Source organism: Pleurodeles waltl, chromosome 11, assembly GCF_031143425.1.
Source record: "Pleurodeles waltl isolate 20211129_DDA chromosome 11, aPleWal1.hap1.20221129, whole genome shotgun sequence".
NCBI classification, from domain to species: Eukaryota; Metazoa; Chordata; class Amphibia; order Caudata; family Salamandridae; genus Pleurodeles; species Pleurodeles waltl.
Genome location: NC_090450.1, coordinates 889,851,631 through 889,874,850, shown reverse-complemented (window position 1 = coordinate 889,874,850; position 23,220 = coordinate 889,851,631). Strand labels below are relative to the sequence as shown.

At 45.3% G+C, this 23,220-nt stretch overlaps 1 protein-coding gene across 5 annotated transcripts in view; it reads right to left on the bottom strand.

The window, feature by feature from the left end:
* The window catches only part of CMKLR1 (chemerin chemokine-like receptor 1), a 270,815-nt gene that overhangs the window by 12,548 nt on the left and 235,047 nt on the right, over positions 1-23,220 (bottom strand). For 3 of the 5 annotated variants that reach the window (XM_069214792.1, XM_069214790.1, XM_069214791.1), the window contains one exon: positions 20,627-20,692. The exons of the other annotated variants lie outside the window; for them this stretch is intronic. The gene's annotated coding sequence lies outside the window, so the exon portion shown is untranslated. The remainder of the gene's footprint in view (positions 1-20,626; positions 20,693-23,220) is intronic. 5 annotated transcript variants of the gene reach the window in all.

The following is a 23,220-nucleotide window of genomic DNA, read 5'->3' as shown; positions in this document are numbered from 1 at the left end:
CTATCCTGATACTTTAAGCTGTTAGCCTGGAGGCCAGACTCTTCCAACCAGCTCCAGGCCTCCTCCAGGGTGGAGAACAAATGCGTGGCACCTTCTGTAACAACTCACAACCTTGCTGCAAAGAGGAGTGAGTATTGTAATTCTGATTCCCGTAGACAACATTTTACTGTGAGGAAGGAGCTTCAGTGTCATTCATCAGTATAATCCAAGAAAAACATGATTCCAATGTTGTCCACCTTCACCTTGGTAAGTTGCTGTGTTTTTCTCAACACTGAGTCTCTGTCTGAATAATACAGAAACCCGATTCCCATTAGGCGAGTATTCGAACAAAGTGGTGGCCAGCGTGTAGAGACCCGGTGGACTCTCTCAACTGAAATGAATTGCGAAACGCAGGTGAGAGGGGGAGGCCTTGCAACCAGGATTCCATGTAATGTACTGAATCTCCACCCTTAGTGCCTTCAGGTAGGTGCACTACCCAAACACTGTTGCTATGGAATCTCCCCTCTGCATCTTTGGCATGCCTCTCCAGTATTTGTACCTGCTCTAATAGAGTTTGTTGGAGGGCTCCATGCTTTGAGTTTTTGGTTGCAGTGTCTCAAGGATTTGTTCAGTCACTTTTTCTGTGAGTTTCCAGATGACCTGCATGCAGGAGGGTGAGATCTGTCGCAATTGTATCTATCTTGGCTTCCAGTGAGGACCTAGATTGTTCAATTGCCGTGAGCACCACATCCAATTTATGTTCCAGTGAGGTGGGGCAGTCGATACAGTCCTGCTTGTTTGATGATGATGGCATCTTTGAAAGTGGTGTTTGGGCTGCGTAGAGGTTTGTTGGTCCATTAAGCGCAAACGTCCCTTTGCAGCACCACCAGAGTTGTGATCCTCTGTAGTAAGCGCAGGCAGTTTGGTGCATCAGGGCCTGCTTGCCATGATCTCAGGGTATTGAGCACCCCGCAGCACGAGCAGCCCTGGTCTGTGCTCCCGCAGACAAGTGAGTTGTTACAGTGTTATCAGACCCAGTCTACGCCTACAGAGGCACTGGAAAGAAAACCTGTGCCTAGGGTCTGGCAGTAAGTGCAGCTTCCAGGACTAAGGCAGTGGGTACCAGCTGTCATGTAGGTGCTCCCTGGTTGGGTGAAGAATCCTCGATCAGTTACTATAGCCAGGGCTAACAGAAAGGGCCCCCTTTCTGGGCCCAGATAGGGCTAATATCTGTGTCTCACAAACAGTTCATAGGGTCCCCCAAGGAAAGTGCAGCCTTCAAGAATTTATTGTGGGTATAGTGAAACTGGTGATGGCGTGATTTCACTTTGGCTGACAGTAGTTGGACTGTCACCTCAAGCGTCACAGCTTAGCACGATAGTCTCTCCCCAGAAGGGCAGTTGCATAGGTTCCTCATGGAACTCACTGGGCATAGATTCCTTGTCAAGTCCCACCAGCAGCATGGGGCCCAGTGCAATGTATATGGTGCATGGAGGGACCACCTCCAATGGAGAAAGGAGTCAACAGTAGTGCAGGAGTTACAGCTGGTCGCATAGCATGCTGAACACCCAGTGTTAGTGTGGTATGTCATTCTGGGAATTCAGGCACAATAGATGGGGAATGTGCAGCACAAGACCTAGACATGACCTCAGTTCTGTGGTTAGTTTACGTTAGTGATGCAACTGTGTCATGTTTCTGGGCCCATCCCAGTCTCCACCTCTCACCCGGATCTTAGCCCGCCAGCTGGACTCCCTAAAGTGCAGTCGCCAATTGTTTTTTCCACCCGCCCTGTCACTGTGCTTTAGACTGCACATGCAATGATTATGAGTAGCACCTCCATGCGAGTCGGGTCAGTGCTCTTGCGAGGGCGGGGTGTCCATTGGGTTGTGTCAGGTGGTAAATTTTGTACAGGCCTTGGGCCTAACCTTGACATCTGTGCACACCGTGTGCTTATCACTCACCAACGGTGCTTCGTCTGGACCCTCCTTGACTCCATTTCACCCTTCCAGTCGGCAATCCAACCTCAGCAGCTCCTGGGCAGGTCTGCTCCACCATTAGCCTCCGGAGTCCTCAGTCGGCTGCTCTGGCACTGCACCTCTACTCGCAGCACTTGTTACAGTACACCTCACCTCCACTCTCCCAACCAGGAAAGGGCCCTTGGTGGGGCAGGATGCGCTCCAAGTAGCGTCTATTGGTATTTCGTCACACCCTTACCAGTGCGCCTCCCACCATCCAATCAGTCGGTGTGAGTTAAGGATCTGCCCGAGACCTCCCCAGAGCTGCCGGGAGTTAATAAACCATGCTGCACGGTAGCTTTCAGGTCCAGTGGTCCGGGTGTGTAACTTCAGTAGCTGGATGGCAGATAGAGCCCGTTATTGTGATGTATAACAGGGTGTTGTTACAGAGACTATTTAGAGCGCATCCGCCGTGTTGGCCACATTAGCCATGCCACCTTGCTGGATCAAACTCATGACCTTTAGATGACAGCAAGTGTTGTTGACCTGCATTCAACTCAATGTGTCATCACTCCATCTTGATCAACTAGCAAGTTAAATGCTTTCTACTGATAACTTCTGTGATGTGCACGTCACAAATTCAAAATATAACAAGGCCACCTCAGCCTTCCATTCTTCCAGTGTTAATAATTGCATATAAATGCTCATCTGTAGATAAATGTGTTGCCATTTTGTACATACAGTATATTCCTGCACATGTAGACATAGTGCTGGTCCCTGATGCGATTATGGAGTAAGACAAGTAATTATGGTGACGCGTTTCCCTAAATTTCATTAAAATGAAATGAGAGCTGACAATAGTCAGACATTATTTGATACATACAATATAAACTGATTACTCATGAATGGCTGCAACTAAATCTAGAACAAGGCACACCTAGAATCCTATTCTATGAAAGAAGGAAAAGGCTCTGTGCTCAAGCACATGGGGACATGCAGTGTCCTAGAACACAGGAAAGCTACTAAAGTTTTTTTAAACAGTGCTTCATTCCATACTTCAGCCTTTTACAACTATTGAAAATAGCTGCTACCACTGGTACTGCATTAATTGGTAAACAATTTACCAAACTTGTAATTATGGAAGGTTCATTCAGCTTTGCTTGGATTCACATTGGTGACCTCCAGATACCTCGATGTTTCAGACACATCCTTTAGTAGAAATCCCTCAACTCACTGAACTATGCAGGAGAAGGTGAAGAAATGCATTGAAATATCAAGATAGCATGTGGTAAAAGTGCCAGTTTAAAGAGTGAAGATGGCATACTGAGGGTGCAGCAGTTACAGACTGACTCATGTATTTGTCCCCCTGAGGGAGGGAATTAGAAACATAGGTTCAGTATGACATAGTAAATAACACTTGATAAAGACAGTGTTTTACTTTAGGAAAATAAAATAACTATTTAACAAGTAAGAAAATAGTTCTATTAAAAAGAATGTACACATGTAAATAGAGAAGGTGCTATCACCATTTAGGGTTGAGATTTGTCCCCATTATTATAGCTCCTTATTGCACTATAGTTCTGTTAACATTCATCATAGTAAATTGTTATCCTAGGGGGACTTGTTTCTAACTTATTCCATTAGTTTCATAAATGCTTGGGTCTCTGATTCTCAGCAATATTATAACTGTTCCAAAAGTAGGATTGAATTTGAATTTGAACAATAGATATAAGTGCAGTGACTCCAGTCCCAGGTGTGAGTACGCCTACATGAGGGATGCATCAAACAACAGCAGAGCAGGGTTCAGCCACTGCAGATGTTAAAATCCCCTACAGCACAAGAAGGGAGGTAACAGGGCAAAAATATGCATTTCCATAAAGTTTCATAAAGTGTGAACCACACAAAGTTGGGCAGTGGAGTGACTTACACAGGAGTATGATGTAACTCCTCTCTGGCAATAGAGTCGTCCTACACGCAGGATGCAAACACAGGACATAGATGCATGGGAGGTCCTACAGCCAATGCTTGACAGGCGCTTAATAGACATCACAGAAGGAAAACAGCCAACAAAGAGGTCATGAGGGCAGATGAGGTACTCATACGCCACTGTGGCTTGCCTTCTGGGAAACAAGTCCGACCCACTGCCCCTGTTCCATGCCCATTTTACCCTGAGTACACTGAACTGGGCAATCAGCTGTGAGAATTGGTGAGTGCCATCCCTCATCAGCTAGTCTAGCTTGAACCTAGAGGTATAGCAAGTATGGGGCCCACGCCTGGGCATACCCTTCCAACTTAGGGTGTCAAATGCAAAGGTAGTGGAGTGTTCAGGAAAACAGGACATGGGGCTGTGCCTCAGTGCAGCCTGTAACCTGAAAGAAACATAAGAGCAAAAAACTAAACTAAATTTAGATAGAAAGTTATTGATGTAACTGAAGGTGCAGCATTACAGATGTTTATGGTTCCTCCACTCTATACCATCCATTCACCTCAAAAAGAGTATAGTGGTGCCAAAGGAAGGAAGGAGAAGAAGAAAGGGGTCATTCTTAACTCTGGGTAATGGTCTCAGGCCAAATGATTTTGTAACCATTTATTTGGAGTATAGTTAAATACAAAGCCTTTTTCCTGTGGATTGAACATGTCTGAGGTCTTACATTCACTCTGGGGGTGGTTACATTCCTGACTGTTGAAAATGGATGAGCTTCGATGGAGATCTGTGAAATACATGCATATCATTAAAATGTTTGATTGTGCTTAAATATGACCTACTCATCACTTCAGAGTGCTCGACATACAGACGCTTTGGTTACAGCTGTGTCAATAGATGTGCATATACAACACAAATTGTGAGGCAGATTAGTTAATAGCTGTGTTTAAAGGTCCAGAATGGCTCTCCCTAAAACCTACATTGATATTAATATTACTGTAGCCAGGTCCTCAAAATAAATGATCTTGGCTACGGCCCTGCATACTATCCCCGTACACCACCAAGCCGTATCCTCAAACTCCCACTATCATAAACACTTCTCATCCCTGATCCCTAAAAGCTACTCACTACTCTTATAGACTAGCTATCCCCAAAACCTAAAAACTTCTTACTACCCCTATACATTAACCTTCACTAGCCCTGTACACTACCCATCCATGGATCCTAATAACTATTTAGTACTCATATACACTACCTATTTTTTACCTTAATATTCTCTACTAGCTCTATTCACAGCCAGGACCCCTTACTACACATATACACAACCATTCCTGATTACTTAAAACCCTTCACTACTCCTATACAGTACTTATCCCTAAAACATACAACTCTTGCAAAAAATATGTGCATTTGTAAAACAAACTTCAAGCATATAATCACATAATAAATTAAAATGTTGAACTGTTCACATTTAAAAATCTAAAATGAATCTATTGTATTCATTACATTAAACTTCATTGTATGCATTCAATTTACAATTAAATGTATTATCATTTATTTTTGCTTTTATTGTCTTAAGTAAGAATATATATGCACATCTATGTACATAATATTTATTTCAGATCTGAAATATATATCTAAATGTAAGTATATAAGTACATAGTTACACATTTGGATCCGATTCACAAAGGTAAACTTAGGCTTTTGGTCAAAACTTGGACCAAAACTCTAAGTTTATGAATTTGGTAATTCACAAAGGGCATCTATGAGTAGTATCTTTAGATCCGCACTCAGGCGGGGACTCCTAAGGGTGGGAAATCCGCACTCGAGATGGAAAACAAAAAAATCAATATGTACAACCAAAATACCATGTAATACATCACTTGCAAAATGAAATAACTACATGTAGGAAATCAATCATATATGTAGGAAATATATTGCAATGGTAAATGTTCTGTCATAAAGACACAATACAATACTACATGACTGCCCTTAAACATCTTCTTTAAAGTATCAAATGTACCCACAATTATGGGTCATGTAACGTCTTTCAGAAACAGTTAAATTGTGAAAGTAGAATGTCACTCCAAATCTATGAACAAACATCAGAATCCTAAGACCCATATTTATACTTTTTGTGCGCTGCCTTTGCGTCACTTTTTGATGCAAAAGTGGCGCAAACTTACAAATACAATTGTATTTTGCAAGTTTGTGCAGCTTTTGCGTCAAAAAGTGATGCAAAGGCGGTGCAAAAAATGTATAAATATGGGCCTAAGTTTCTCCCAAATACACCACACACACACACCAGTGTCAGTGCTTCCCATCCCCCTACACAGCTCCAGCTGGACATCATTAGCCAATCACAGCCTGGCTCCAGACATAAAAGCTGAGCTGCCACACACAAACCCTTTCCGGCCCTTTCAACATTTCACTTAAAGTGTTTGTTGGGTTGCCCCTGGTCATGAGACAGAATAATGTGAGAAGAAGAAGGAGGATTACCAGGCAAAGGATTAACCGCTTTGGGATGTCCAGCCAAGATGTCAGGGCCAGATTCAGGTTTCCCACTTATTTCATCTTGGAGATGGTTTCTGAGTGGGAGCAAGATCTTGATTCTATGACCTGCCACTCCCATGCCATCCCAGCATATATCAAGATTCTAACAGCTCTCTATTTCTTTGCCGCTAGCTTATTCCAGTGGTTAACCAGTCCCCCTGCTTGTGTCAGATACTGTACTGCATAAATAGGAGAGTGCATCAGTACATACGTATACCCCACACAAGGCAAGAAGGTAAAGGGTTGCCAAGGATTTTTACATCTCATCCTGATTCGCACATGTGGTTGGTGCAATCACATGCACTCATTTGACACTTCAGCCTCCTTGCCACAATGTCCTCATTTTATGCAAGACACTAATAGCACTCCATTAATATGCAGGGTGTGTGTGTTGCCACTGGCTATGTTACGGATGTGCATGCAGTGTTCCTTGCAGTACTCATGACAGATACATGTTCTGCAGGTCACCTCTGGCCCAGCGACTGGCAGCAGGAGAATCTGGTAACATGGCTTCTGGGTAAGTACACAAACTACAGAGAAGTTTGCATATGTGTAAGATTGTTTTCATACACATCCATCACAATGTAATTATTTGTTACACATACCTAATGCCTACAGACACTGCATGTATCATTCATATCTAAGTAACTTAATAAATGCTAAAGGGACATGCACCAAAATCTGTTTATTTCCTTTCCCAGGTGATGCTGCATGTTTACTCTCCCCTCATCTCTTTACACCACACAGACGTGCAATCATTGTACTTCAGCAGAGGTACAATAGGGCACACATATGGACACAAGCCATAATTGAGCATACATGTGATCTCCTAAAGTCACACTTCAGATGTCTTGACCATACAGGTGGTGTGCTGCTGTACTCCCCTGAAGTTGTGTACAAGATTATAGTAGCTGTTGTGTCTTACACAACATTGTAGTGAATCATTACTTACACATAGCCTCTGAACCCTCACCTAGGTCTCAATCCAGGGAACCTGGACATTGCACAAAACCAAAGGTAGGGTATGCAGGTGCGTGACCAGCTGGTTGACACATTTTTCTCTTGAGCCAATAGTTGTGTTAAGGACCTTATGTGTATGCCCAGTGTGTTGTCAATGATGATTGGTGGACATTTAACACTCTTTCCATAAATTCCACCCTGATACTTCTCTGTAAGCCATACATACGCTTTTTTAGCAACTGATGTTTTCAAGAGTCAAAAGTCCCTGCTCCAGATTTTGTGCCCATGTCAGTGTAAAGTGTTGACAAATTTGCAAATGACTCCATGTCCTAAAGGGAGTACATTTCAATTCAGTTGTGTGTTCTTCCTGGACAAAGGACATCTTAAACATTCTATACACCAAGGACAACATTCTTGAGCCCCTTGTGCTACCATAGCATCACTTTTTGTAATGCAATGGTGGTCAAGACGTTGCAACCATGTCAGTTTGCATGGCTTTTAATGACCTCCTAGAGTCATGGAGTACAGCAAGACAGCGCAAATTACCACATTTTCTTACTGTACACAACGGATGCTTTCATGTTCCCACCCAAAACCATGGATTTTTAATGTGTAACAAGATTTACAAGATCGTGTATACCTGGGGCCACATTGATACCTTATGCCTCCCCAGAGGAGGCACAACAAGGAACAATCTCATTTTTCCTCCTTCATTTTTCCTCATTCTAAAGGTGCAGCACTGTGCAGCACATACAGATAGAGGAAACAATCTCTGAGGATTGCTTTTGTGCAAGAAGGTGCCCCTTACAACACTAAAATAATCCTGCATCATGGTGTGGGTTCATGGGTTGGTGCTAGGCAGCCCATTGTCCACCAGTTCTGGTGGGAGCACAGAAATGCAGTGTATGCTATGGATAAGGTGCATTGCTGCCATTTTACCATGACACAGGCCAGTGCTACAGGCTGACTAGCTGCGCAGGCCTATGCTAACCCGCCAAATACATGCCACCAAGTGTCACAATGAACGATGTCTAAGTATGGAGTCCTTTACTTTTCTCACTGGTTACATTGATGAAAAGTCAGAATTGTAACTGAAAATTGAACAAGTAAATGTCAACCTCAGAGATTTTGAAACACCTACACTTCAAACAAGCACACCTTTCCTATTGATCAGAGGAGGTTGTCTGTGTGTCAAACTGTAGGTGGAGAATGGCCCCAATATACATGTGACATGTGGGTGTCAGGTCTGTGTCATGAGTTGTGGGGCATATTTACTACAAATTGGTGCAGTGATGCACATAAAGTCAACTTACTGACCTGCACTGTGTAATTTTGAAATGTCAGGAAAGGGCCATATCAAAGGCATATGGCGAATTTATATTCTCTACCCCTTCAGCTGGTACAAAATGGAGTGTCTCGTACCAATGCAGACACCATAGTGCAAGGGTGCATTTGTTGCATGCAGAATTGTATTTGTGCAGAGAAAAGGCACCTTCCTACACATTGACAAACCTGGGAGGCTTCAGCCTCTTCCTGTGTGTGCTTCAAGGGACAAATAATGATTTGGCTTCTTATTGTGCCTCGCTAGGGGAGGCGTATGGCTATTGTGCTCTTCCAAGGTTTCATAGGCTTCTAAATGTTGGGTTCTGCCAAAATCCTTTTGTGTTGCATGGACATAACCATTGCAAGACAGGGCACAGTGGTAAAATGCAGCTAAATGTGCAGGATACCGCTACATATGCTTTATGAGGCCACCCTCAGTCATTCAACTTAGCTTTGTCTTTGCTTCTTATATCTGACATACGCCCTCATTATGACATTGGTGGTAAATCCCACTTACTGTCATGCTGACTTCTGCCAACATACCGCTGCTGAGGTGGATATCAGTTCACCATATTATGATACACACACACCAATCCGTCACTATTCAGTCACAGACACAAATCCGCCACACCAAAGGTCAGTGATAAACTGGCGGTATCAAAACCCACACCGTCACGGCAACTGAAAAACGCTCAGCACACCATGACCCACGAATCACCACATTGGACATTCAACTGTGGTAAAACATTGGCGGTACATACTGCCACGCTCAAAATGCACACACACATAAAAAACAGCACCACATTGGACAATTAAAAATACATACTTCTGACACCCATACACACAACACACCCACACACCCACACCACTATAAAACACATACCCACATTACCCACAACTCTTTATGAATACAAATCATTGGCACCAGAGAGAGACAGCAAGACCACTCACACAACCAGAGCCACATACCACCATCACCTATACACCACCCACGCACCTTACAACACATGCCACAACACACCCCCCTACATACCCTCACCCACACTACTCACACAACACCCATGGCACCACAACAACACCCCAGAATCTCTGAGGAGGAGCTAAGGGTAATGGTGGAGGAAATCTTCTGGGTAGAGCCACAGCTATTTGGAGCACAGGTGCAGCAAATATCCATTGCTAGGAAGATGGAGCTACGGCGGAGGATCATGGACAGGGTCAACACCATGGACAGCACCCCAGGACAAGGGATGACATCAGGAAGAGGTGGAATGACCTACGGGGAAGGTACGTTCCACTGAAGCAAGACACCAACTCCATGATAGCAGCCCTGTCAGGTCTGTAGATGAGGATAATGTGCCTGTCCTCCATTGTTGCCAGGTCCACCAGGGGTCTGTACACAGGGGGATGTCCAAATGCAAACAGACCAATGCATTTCTGGAGGGCATTCACACTGGCTTGGTGGCCCAACAGAGATCAATCCAGGCTCTGGCCTCCTCTCTGATGGCAGCCATTGTCCCTGTTTCCATCCTCCAACTTCCTTTGCCCAATCCGATTCCCCTCAACCCCAAACTATCCCAAACGCACAGGCAGATGAGCATGCACACAGGACAACAAACAAGAGTGGACATGGCAAACACAAGCACTACCCATTATCCCACAGGCACTCACATAAATGCCATCCAGATGCAGAGATACCAACATCCACTGCCTCCACTGTGGCCCCCTCCTCCTCATCCTCCACCTCCCTCCCAGTTGCGTCTACACTCACACCTGCATGCACAACATCCTCATCCACTACCTCATCACCAGCACACCTATCAGAACACACACCTCACTGGCAGTCACCACCCCAACATCCATGCACACGTCCCCTCTGTGCTCTCCCACCGCATCTGTGCCCCCCCTCCCAAGGTAAACAAATGCAAGCACTCAGACACCCAACAGCCGTCCACCTCACAACAGCATCCAGCCCATGCACCTGCACCCAATCACAGCAGACACACACCTTCTACAACCACTCCCTCTTCCTCCACTCCCATTCTCCCTCTTCCTGCCCCAATGTCCCTAAGAAGTTTTTCCTCTCCATCATTGACCTCTTCCCTTCACATCTTGCCAGGGTGTGTAAAACCCAGGCAAGTACCTCAGCCACCCAGTCCACAGTCCCAGTAGTTTCCACAGCAACTCGTGGTGGAAAAGGATACCGGGCACCAGCCAGCCACACAGAAAGGATGCCTGCCCCAAGAGCTGCCAGGAAGGAAAATGTGCCACTCCCAGCTGCTGCCAGGAAGGGCAAGGTGTCACCCCCAGCTGCTGTCAGGAAGGGCAAGGAGCAATCCCCAGCTGCTGCAGGGAAGGGGAAGGAATAATCCCAGCTGCTGCCAGGAAGGGCAAGGGTCCTGTACCAGCAGGCAGAAAGGACAAGAGGCCTGGTGCTGGGACTCAGTCGGAGCCCCCACCACCAACCATGGTTGGTGCAGTCATCTGAGGCTGCAGGGGATGGGCTGGAGCCTCCCCCACCTGCATCAGCAGCACCACCACCAGTGGGCAGCCGTCCGAGCTGCAGGGGATGGGCTGGAGCCTCCCCCCACCAGCAGCAGCATCAGCACCACCAGCAGCAGTGGGCAGCCGTCCGAGGCTGCAGGGGATGGGCTGGAGCCTCCCCCCACCAGCATCAGCAGCACCACCACCACCAGTGGGCAGTTGTCCGAGGCTGCAAGGGATGAGCAGGAGCCTTCCCCACCACCATCACCAGCAGCACCACCACTGAGCAGCCGTCACTGCCGGCGGACAGTCTGTAGTCCTGTCTCCATGGGCTGTTGTGTGGCCTGCCCCCTGCAAATCCTGTGGGTATGACACCCACCTGGGAAACTGTGACCTTGCACTCCTCAGGATCTGAAGCCCAGAGCACGATGCCCCCTCCAGAACCAGTTGGTATGGCACCCACTCACCCCATCCTCCCCAGGATGAAGATCACAGGGCACGATGCCCCCTCCAGAACCAGTGGGTATGGCACCCACTCACCCCATCCTCTCCAGGATGAAGATCATAGGGCACGATGCTCCCTCCGGAACCAGTGGGTATGGCACCCACCAACCCCAGCCTCCCAGGACCAAGCACAGGGCATGTTGCCCCCTTCAGAGCATGTGGGGAAGTCACCCACTTGAGAGACTGTGGCCTTGCACTCCCCAGGACCGAGCACAGGGCATGTTACCCCCTCCAGAGCATGTGGGCAAGTCACCCACTTGAGAGACTGTGGCCTTGCACTCCCCAAGACGAAGCACAGGGCATGTTGGGCCCTCCAGGACCAGTGGTGTTGTACCATCTGCTTTGCTGAGGTGTCCCCCATTCCCTGTCCCCCTGAGGTGCCTGCCTATTTTCAAACTGATGCCCCTCAAGTGTTCTCTCTGTGTTGTTGGAGGAGTCAAGTGGGGCATTGAACTTTGTAATGTGGCCCTGTGGCCCACGCAGATTGGTAACTGGGCAGTGTCCCTTGTTTGTACATATGTATATACTTTTAGATTTAATTTTCGTATTTCTACTATATTTATATTATTACACTCACTTTCATGTATTCCTGCGGTCCTTGCATTATTCCTGAGGGGTATGGGGTAAATATGTTTTATTACTGCATCTGCTTGTGTGTATGGTGTTGGGGGTGGGGGTGTTGCGTGTTGCGTGCGTGTGTGTGTCACTCTCTTTTTCCTCCCCCCTCCCCTGTGTGCTAGGCGGCTGTACTCACTGTGGTTGTCTTCGCCGTCGTTGGTGTTCGTGGTGGAGCAGGACATAGAATAGAATTGGTAAGATCTGCAGTTTGGGCTCCAAGGCAGCGTGGTTCTTCCCTGTGTCTCCAATGGTGAGTTGTTTACCTTCTGTGCAGTGTTTCTGTCAAGCTTTTAATGTTGTTGGTACTACCATGGAAAAGGTGGGGGATTGGCCTGTCATAATACAGTGGGCGGAACATTGACTTCCGCCTGGCATTTGGCGGCTACCGCCATGGTGCCGGTCGATTCCACCCTGGCGGTCGGTGTGGTAAAGTGGCTGTCTGTCTGAGCTCTTTCCACCATGGTCATAATTTGGAGGTATTTACCGCCGGCCTATTGGCGGTATTACCCCTGCTATATCACTGACCTCCAGGTTGGTAATGAGGGCCATAGAGCTTTGCATCATGCATTTTCCATTGTAGGTGGTGCTCACATGATTCAATACATATACATATGCATAAAACAGTTTGGCCAGCTTAATTGAGCTTCAGGAGTTGTGGTCTTCTGTATGTGGTGAGGATGGCACAGGAAAACCTCAAAATGGCTGTGTGTGATGGTAGGTACTGCCCTTCCTGTATATATATTTTTTAAAGAAAAATTGGGTTATTCTTTGTTTTCCAGCTTAAGTGCAGATTCTCCTCCGAGTGTGGAGTCTCCACTCCGACTGCGTACACTCTGTACACAGAGAGGAGACTCTACACCCTGGGTGGAGACTCTGCAGTTGGACCAGAACCCAACAATATCATACCAGGAAAGTCATAATAAGAAGCTACTGGAAACTATTTTACATTTATTCTGAGTCATCCTCACCTGCAAACAGGATCCTCTGCCGTCCTGCTGCTCTCTATACCTGAGTTGTCCCAAACATGGATGAGGGACTTGATGACAAGGCACCTCTTTCATTGAGTCTCAATTAAACATCTTAGCACAGGGGGTGCTTGATAAATACCCTCAGCTTTTTTGGGAATCCAGAACAACTGAATATAGAAGCACACAGCCAATTTTCGGAGGACATGGCAACGTGCTTCAGTGCACGGCAGCTCAAAATGTGCATGAAGCACTGGGAGGACCTGTGACGCTGGGCCAGGATCAAGGCCCAGGAATTCGTGTCTGCCCTCCCAGCCACTGTACATAGACCACACCTCAGCCCACTGTACCACAGGGTCCTGAGAACAGCCTGGCCACACTCCATGCTCAGTTGTAGGAGCTTGACCAGTCGAGACCTGTTAAGCGCATGAACTGCACCCACTGCACCTGCCACCATATTGCTGCCAGCTCGATTACGAGCCAGCTGCAATGTTAAGGCCCTGTTCACCGCAGTGTCAGCGGGTAGAAATGCTGTTTCTGCCTGCCGGCCCTGTAGTGAACTCCAAACAGGGCTATGTTGAATTTTCCAACCTGATTCGCTACTTTCATAACCAATTAAAGAGCCATGTACGTAAACATATAGGCCATACTTACAACCCTTTCCTTGGTATGGCAATAGATGGCTTAGATAATACTAAGGCATCATAGGGTTTTGTGGGGGGGTGGTCCCTGTAGTCAAACATTCTTCAAGGGATCACAGCCATGTCTGTCCCTACAACCCTGCTCATTGGTTAAGCTAAATGATACAAGCATGTAAAAGAGGACATACACACATCTTCAATGCAGTGCAACATATGTCATTTCTATTTTCAAGATCAAAGTCCTAACTATGCGCATGTGCTTAACAGTACACTGCATAGACAGAGCTGTCCTGCATTGCTAAGTGAGACACTTGCCATGCACACTTTTAGCGTTCTCAATGGATAATCCAATATTTTGGCTCACATCTTTGACAAGATCATCTTCAAGGCCTTGTTTGTGCCTGTACCATAATTTGCAGGTATTTAGACCTTCTGTATACTACACAACAGATGGCATTTGATAGTACATCTGTGACTGTTGAGACTGCACATTACAGGATAATTCTAGAACCATTTTCATTTATGGCTACCTCCATCCTGACTGTGTCCTATCCCTGCTTGTGAATTTTTACATTTGAAATTATAATATGTCCTGAAACTCACATGACACCAATACTGAATATGATTGTTAGTAAATATTGAAGAGGATGCAAAGCAAACTTAAGACAGATGTTACAGTGCGTCTAATATAAGGACAAACCAGTGAAAATACACATATTTTTGGCCTCCCTAAACATTACATTGCCTAGTGAGATCAAAGGATAACAAAGTTAACACTTGCTTTTGTTGTGAGCGTCTTGGTGATTTTTACACCAACTACAAATTTGTTTGCCTTCTTTCTGTTTCAGTGGACCCGACTAGTCCAATAGACTGGTCCAATGGACATCTACCCAGGGGCAGGAGATCATAATCTCAGCTTGTAGGCAGGTATGACACTGGTCACCATTAGAGAGAAGGAGGAAAGGGAAGAAGACGAGAGCAGGGAAAGTGCACCCACCCAGATGAACGATACAAATACAACATCATCAGTCTGGATGGAGGCTGCAGACATTGAGGGGGCATTGTGAGGAACACCAGCCAGGGGGGAAGAATGTGGGCCTCCCCCTAGCCCAGAAGCCTAGGGTTTGCATGTGGTGTCCCCAAGGAAGGCACTATTGCCATCAGAGCCTGCCAATGACCCCTTCCTACGTCCAGGGGCCCACATTTCATTGGGGCCGCTAGCTGTACCCCCTGCCACTAGTCCACCTCCATCTGCCCACTCAGAAGAGCTGAGGAGGCACCTGCCCCCAACATCCCACATCCATCTTGTTCAACCCAGACCCCTCCATACACAGTGATTCCTTTGGCTGCCTCACAGGAACTGGTACTGGCATCTGAGACTGAGGGGAATGCGTCCTCTTGGATCTTACAGGAGATCAGAGATGAACTCTGTGTGTTCTGAGAGGCACATTCCTAACAAATAGCTAACCTCAGTGCCTCCATCACTTCCTTGGGGGCAGCCCTTTTGTCGGTGTTGGCCCAACTCCCCCCTCACCACTGTTGTTGTGTCTCCCCGTTTATCTTCCATTTCTGTTTACCGTGCTACCCCTCATACCCTTCATGTTGCCCGCTCCTGTGGGGTGTCAGATTCTTCACAGGACAGCCAAGAACAGTTCACAGGAGCAGAAAATGTGGAGATGATTGTCAAGGATGACAATAAGAATGGGCAGTGACTGAACTTTGTTTTTAATACCTCTTGTACATAAACTGGTTCCCCTGATGCTTCCTAACGTATAATATTTATTTTGTCCACCCCATCCAAGTCCCTTGCCCAATCTGTTTTACATTTCTATTTGATTTCCTTTCTCCCTTTACAATCAACTGTTTTTTTTTCAAAGAACATATTTCTGATAAAATGTAACTAGACTACATCTCTGTGTTGTGTGTTTCAATACATTTTCAGTATTCAACTATTGAAGTAACATTGTCATGTATTTAGCTATGTTTTCAAAATGATACCTTTGTACACACATGGTTCAACTGATATACATTTCTTACACACTTTTATCAACAGACATATGGTCTACAACCTGATGAACTAATTGACCATCATCAACTATTAGTCAACTCATTTGAAATGTGGAAGAAATACTTTATTAACAAAGTGCAGTGAAAACATATATTACATTGATCAAGGGGAATGCCTCTTGTGACTTCCCAATTGTGGGGGTGGGGATCTCTGTGAGTAAGTGGGTTTAACATATTGGTACTGATGTCTGGGTAGGGTTGATACCTGTGACTGTACAGGAGGTGAGGGTGGCTGGTACAGGTAGGGGGGTGCTTAGACAGGGGGTGATAGTGGCTGTACAGGTAGGGACGTGCCTGGACAGGGGGTCATAGTGGCTGTACAGGTGGGGGATGTGCCTGGACAGGGGGTGATGATGGCTGCTCAGGTGAGGACATGACTGTGCAGTGGGGGCATGTGCAAGGGGAGTAGTGCCTGTGAAGGTTGGGAGGATCCTGTGCAGGTTGTTGTACTGGTGGTTGAGTGTGATGTAGTGTAGGTAGATGCGTTGGCTCCCCTCCATGTGTTGACTGTGAAGGGTGACTTTGCATCAGTTTCGGCATTCCCTCCATCATCTTCATGATCAAGGCTTAGTGTCTTGCACTCTCTTCCCTATGGATGGCCATGATGACATTTATCTTCTTGTACATGTCTTGACAAGTTTTATCCACTTGTCCAAAACCTGGTTGAGTCTGTTGACCATCTGAGGCATTTGGCCCATGTCCTGTAGTAAGTCTGAAATATTAGACACAGCAGTCCCTATGTCACAAATGTCTTTCCTTACATCAGTCTGCTGTTGGAAGTTGTTCTCCCCCCACTGGCCACTATTACCATCCACCAGCCCCCTCTGCATGGGATGGGCTCGGATACCACCATCAGGTCCAGCAGCAGGGGGAGGGTGAGAGGTGGGAGGCTGTGGGCCAGAGATTGGTGCATAGCGGATACCTGCTCCTCACCAGGGGTGATAGGTCCCTCAGATGATGGAGAGAAGGTATGGGATGCATTTTCATAGAAGTAGTGTGTAGGGGAACCAACACATCTGATCTGGATGTGAGGGCTGTGAGGGGCTGATGTTTTTGTTGAGGTATGTGAACGCTGTGGCTGGTTGGCTGACTACTGAGAATGGGCAATTCTTCAGGGTGGAGTGGGAAGCACTATGCTGGCTGGAGCAGGTGTGGGCTTAGATCTTTTACCCAGTTGGCCAGCAATAGTGGACAGGGGATCAGCCTCATCATCCACTGCAAACAGCACCAGATCTTTTTCCTCCTCCTCTGCTTCCTCCTCCTCCCCCTCTCCTCTTCGTGCTGTACATTACTGGCCACTGACAAGGTTGCTTGGAATAGGAGTGGGTTCTCCCCTTGGATTGCTGGTCTCCCACCTCTGGTGGATGGTTTCTCTCCCAGAAGCGTCTTCCTTAGCACCTTAAAGACAGAGGATGCAACATGCTAAGTATTTGCTTTCGAATAACATGTGATGCAACACAAGGGTTGAGTAAAATGATCTGTGCATCAACGGTTGTCCAACATGTGATCTGGTTAGTGTACACCTACCAGTGACAGCTCACACTGACGTGTTCATTGCAGATGGGCTATGCAAAAGCAAACTCACCAGCTCCAATCATAGCTCTGTGTGATATTGAGATCCCCTTTGATGTCAGCTGCTGAACCTGGCGCATCAAGTGTGTAGCACAAGGTGTGCTCCTTGATCCAGCAGATTGAGAAAGAAGTGACAGCATCTTAATGTTCTGCATGAAGTATATGTTAGCATGCACACTTGAAACACACATTACTGATTATGTTGGGAACATTTTACACACCAACTTCAGATGTTATGGAAAAGTGGCTATGTCTTCTGATGTCAAGGATTTGGTTATTGTGAATGCACTGAGATTAAATAGTTTACAATACTGCCTGGCAAATTTACCTGAAGGACGGATGGTAGTGTGTTTCACTTCTGAAGCCAGGATGTGTCCCCTACCCGTTGATGGTGTCTTCTGGAACATTGAAGATGTCCTGACAGATGCTTAAATGTGATATACATATCCATATATAAGTGCAAGGGATGAATAAAATTAATCTACATGTCTATCTCATAGGTATTAACCATTGATCTTCAATATACTAATGTGGGCCCTTATGTGGCCCTCCTGACCTTTAAATGTGGCCCCCTGGTCAACAGCAGCACTGGGCAGCAATTGAATCAACACAGCACTGATATCAACCAGATTTAACCGGAAAATATGCTTTTGAAGGTTACTGATAGTTAACGGAAAGAAGTTACTACGGTGTCCGGCCCCACCTACCCCTTTAATTTTAGATGCATTGTTAGTCTAAGTATAATGTGGTCACTTAAAATTTCTAAGGACAGCAATGCCGTTTGTGGCTTGGGAGGTCAAACATTTGTGCTGTATACTTCTTTCAGTGCCCTGTTCTCCCCTTATACATGAACAACATGATAGTCTATTTTACCTGACACTGGAGAAGGCTTTGTACTGCACACATCCTAAAGTTGTGGATTTCAAGCTCTGCTTATATGTGATTGTGGAGGTAGAGGGGCAAAGTGAAAATCAACATTTGTCCAGGACCATACATTTTGGTCAAGTGGGTAAGCTGGGATGATCTTCACCTTTGCTGGTTTCACATTGTGCACTTGCACCACCAGATTAATATGTTGCACGTCCTCTACACCCACCTTATCAGCCACAACCCCCTCCCCAAAATGCAAATCTGCTGGCATTGGCGCAGCCCTCATACACAGAAATTACCTAAAAGTTTAGGAAGTTGGATTTTGTTAACAAGTATCCACATAATGCTCTTTCACATCAATTAATTCTACTCCTCTTCATCAGAGACAATATGAGCAAATAGGTATGCACTGTGCTCACTTATTGTACAATTTGAGTCATCCTTTCACTTGGCAATAAGTAATGAAGTGATATGCTGTCATGAGCCAGTCATCCCTGGCCACCTCATCCTAGTGAGTTTGGCGTTCGGCTCCCAATGGTACAGCGGTCCTGATTATAATCAGCCAGGGCAGCGCTGAACTCAGTGCGGCCCTGTGGATTACAACCTTGTTTTCCATCAGCCTTTTTATGGCTGTTTCCCCACCATGAAAAGGGTGGCAGAGACCAAGAGCAAGGGTCCACGGGGGCCCCTAAACTGCCCATGCCCATGGCCTCCCTGCCCAGCACCATCAGAATGTGCACTGTCTGCCTTCCAAGGGTTCTGGTTGGACCCCTCTGTGCTACGAGATAGCACTTTGCTCCTTTAAGGTCTGACTGGTGGGAATGGTCAATTCAAATTTTCTGCTGGTCAGCCAGGCAAGACTGGTGGAAACCTTGTAATATGGCGGGTGGTGGCGTCGTCCCCACAAGTTTTCAAGTACCACATTGGGACTGCAAAATTCTCAATGAGCCCCAAAAACCTGTAAAGTAAACAAGAAAACCCACTGCAAAACACATTACATTCCCAAAAATGCACAGGGCCTAAATACGAGTACAGCGATCCATTGACCGCCGTACCTGCGGTGGCAGTTGGACGGCTGTAACCTTGGTGGTCCGACTGCTAAATTACGATGCTGGATCAGAGATCTTTATGGGTTGGCAGCCGTGCAAGTCGTGGTCAGCCATGAAGGTGCCGAGTTTGGCACTACCATGCTGATTATGACTTGCCTTTCTATAAGCCTTTCCATGGCGGGGACCACACCATGGAAAGGCCAGCGGAAAGGTAGGGATGGGCCCCTGTGTCAGCACACTCGGAATGCACACTGTCTGCAGTGGCAGACAGTGCGCATTCCGAGTGTGCAGCTGTGCCCACACAGTGCTGTGGCATCGGCCTTGGCTGTCCCTGAGGTCGGATGTACAATCAAAAACATATTCAGGCCCTTACTCATTACACTTAGAGCCTAATTATGAGTGTGGCAGTCTTGGGACCACCAAACTTGCGGAGGTGGTCGGACCGCAGCACTCCTGGCGGTCTAACTACCAGATTATAATCCTGGTAGTCAGACTGCCAGGAGACCGCTGACTCCACCGGGATCAGGGGTCGAAGTCATGGCCAGCCATGGCAGTGCCGAGTTTGGCACCACCATGCTGATCACGACTTCCATTTCCACCAGTCTTTTCATTGCGAGGCCCCCACCATGAAAAGGATGGTAGAAGGCAGTGCTGGGGGCCACAGGGGAGCCCCTGTACTGCCAACAACCATGTACTGGGCAGTGCAGGAGTCCCCCCATCAGCACCCTTGAAATGCGCATTGTCTGCTTTACATACAGTGCACACTCCGAGGGTGCTGTGAGCACCGGCATTGTTAAGGCCAATGCTCCAGCACTGTTTCCACCGTGTGGACCAGCAGAAACATCATAATATGATGGTCTCCACCAGTAAGCCCAGTGGAAAACTCGTAATACGGCAATGGTGAGGCCGCCGGCTTGAAGGTGGCCTCACCACCGCCATACTGGAGTTGTGGTGGTTCAACCAGCCAACTCGTAATGAGGCCCTTAACCATTAAAAATAAGTAACATAACACAATGTAACATAACATGAAGATACATTACTAAACAGTGTAGGAAAACCCAAAACTATACACTAATGGAAAATACTACCATTAATACAACTAAATTCACAAAAAACTCACAAAAACTACAATTAATTTCTAAGCATCTCCCCTATACCTCCTTACCTTCAAAACTCTTTAAAAAATCTTGAATCTGGATCCATAGGAATGAAGTAAAAATGACAAAATTGACTACAAAACAGAAATTAATGAGAAATAATTTAAAAATTATTAAATAAAACATTGAACATTATTAAACATGTGAAACATGCCAAACAATGTTGTAAAAAAAGTGAAAAACTTGTTAAGTATAAATTAAATAATAGTATAAAATATATACAATTGTTTAATATATATACTGAAAACGTTTATGTTAAAATTATGTTGAAAATATATATATAGAACAATTTAAAAATGTTAACAATGTTAAAAAGTGTAAAATGCACAACAGACAACTCTATTTAAATATGATTTACATTGTTATGCAGTAATACAACACATTAAAATGTTTTATTTACGTATCTATACATAATATTTATTTTTAAGGTCAAATATATATGTTTACAAAATGTAAAAATATGCATTAAATATCCTTTGACATAAAAATAATATGTTACATGTCTTTATTCTATAAAATTATGTAATAAATTATAATCTACCTTTGTTATAGTTCTAAACACCAACAATACAGAAACTACTTCATAAACAAATATAATTTAAACAAACGATTTTATTATTAATTTATAAAGTTAAATAATCAAACTCTATTGTAAACCATTCTTAAGAAAGTGTGGGACCTATTTGGGGAAGATGTTGGACACTAGAGGGGTGCCATTCATTATTCCCACTCTAGGCTGAACATGTTTGGGAAAAGTGTTGCACACTAAAGGGTTGGCATTAACTATTTCCACTCCAATCTAAATCAATTTGGGGAAGGTGTTGATCACTAAAAGGCTGACATTTGTTATTCCCACTCCAACCTATTCCAATTTGGAGAAAATGTTGGGCATTTAAAGGGTGACATTTATTATTCCCACTCCAATCTATACCAGTTTGGGGAAGTTGTTGGAAACTAAAGGGGTAACATTTACTATTCGCTACTCCAAAGTAAACTATTTTGAAGAAAGAGTTGGACAGTAAAGAGAGCAATTTAGGTGGTTTCCTAAGAGATGACTCACAATGTATTTTGCAGTTTAATACTAGCAACGTCATTTACGATTATAAACACTAACGAGAAGTTAATATGCAAACTTTTGTAATTTTTGGGGTCACTTTTTGAGAAAATCCATTGCAAACATGTAGGTTTTAGAAGCAAGGATTTTGTGACTATCCATCTTGTTATGAGAAAATTGGGTGGATTTATGATCTGAAATCTGAAAGAATTTTGTTACATGTTATCAGCGGAGGATTGCAAAGGGGGCCCCCTGCACTTGTTCTCTGTCAGCCTTTTCATGGTGGGGAAACCGCCATGAAAAGGCTGGTGGAGAACAAAGTTGCAATCAGCCAGGCTGCGCAGAGTTTACCGCCGCCCTGGCTGGTTACAGACAAGACTGCCGTCAGCCCATCTGGAATAATGTTCCCAGTTGACACGGCAGTGCCCTGGTGGGTCTACCCGCCAAGGTCATAATTGGACGGTCGGTCTGCCTGGAGTGCGGTGGTCCGACTATCAACGTGAGTGTGATGGTTCTCGGACCGCTATACTTGAAATGAGGTCCTAACACACTGATGCACCCACACTCACACCAAGACAGTCATTCTAACACCCAATCTTACCCCCCAGATACACCATCTCACCACTGCCGAGCACGGCTAAAGGGCTGTACACAGCATGGGGTGGCGTGGATAGGCGGGTTGGCCGCAGGGTCTGGGCAAAAGCCGTGCATCGCAGTGGTTGCATTAATGTATAGTAATGGAAACTACTTTACATTACAAAACCATAGAAATTCAATGAAAAAAAACAAAGGTTACAGGGACTTTTTAGTTAGGAAACAGGAATAGAAAAAACATGGAAATACACTTAAAATCCCAAAGATTACAGGGACATTACACTTAGGCTCACATTTTAAACATACCAAACCATAGAAATTCATCTGTTATAGTTATAATTATCTAAAGTAACTATAACTCATGCCGTAATGTAACTAAAGCTTGCACCCTTGCCGTGCACTGCTAATTACCCTGCAAAAAACATCTTTGATAACATCATTAATAATATTACTGTAATATATGCAATAAAATTATTGATCAGATAACAGTGCATGGTCTAATTAGCTGTGCATGGCAAAGACGCAAGTTATAGTTACCTTAAAGCGCGAGTTAAAGCTCCTTGAAAGAACTCTAACTATAACTGCTGAATTTCTACAATTTTGTACAAGTAGATTCAGAACCTAACTATAACATCCCTGTAACCTTTGTTTTTTTCTGTGAATTTCTATGTTTTTTAATGTCAAGCAATTTTAATTTCTATGGGCCAGATGTAGCAAAAGGTTTTCCCATTCTGTGTCAATGGGAAAATGTGTTCGTACATATGGCCCTATATGTTATTCCAAACCCTGCCACGCACCTGGCCTTGCAACCAGGCCTTGCAGCCAAGCCCTTAGAACCACCCACCCTGCACCACGCATGGCCTTTGGCTGTGCGCAGTGCAGGTTGGCCACAGGGCCTGTTTCTGTCAGTGGATGCGTGAGTTGGTGCTTGTGTGTCTGAGTGGGTCTCAAAGT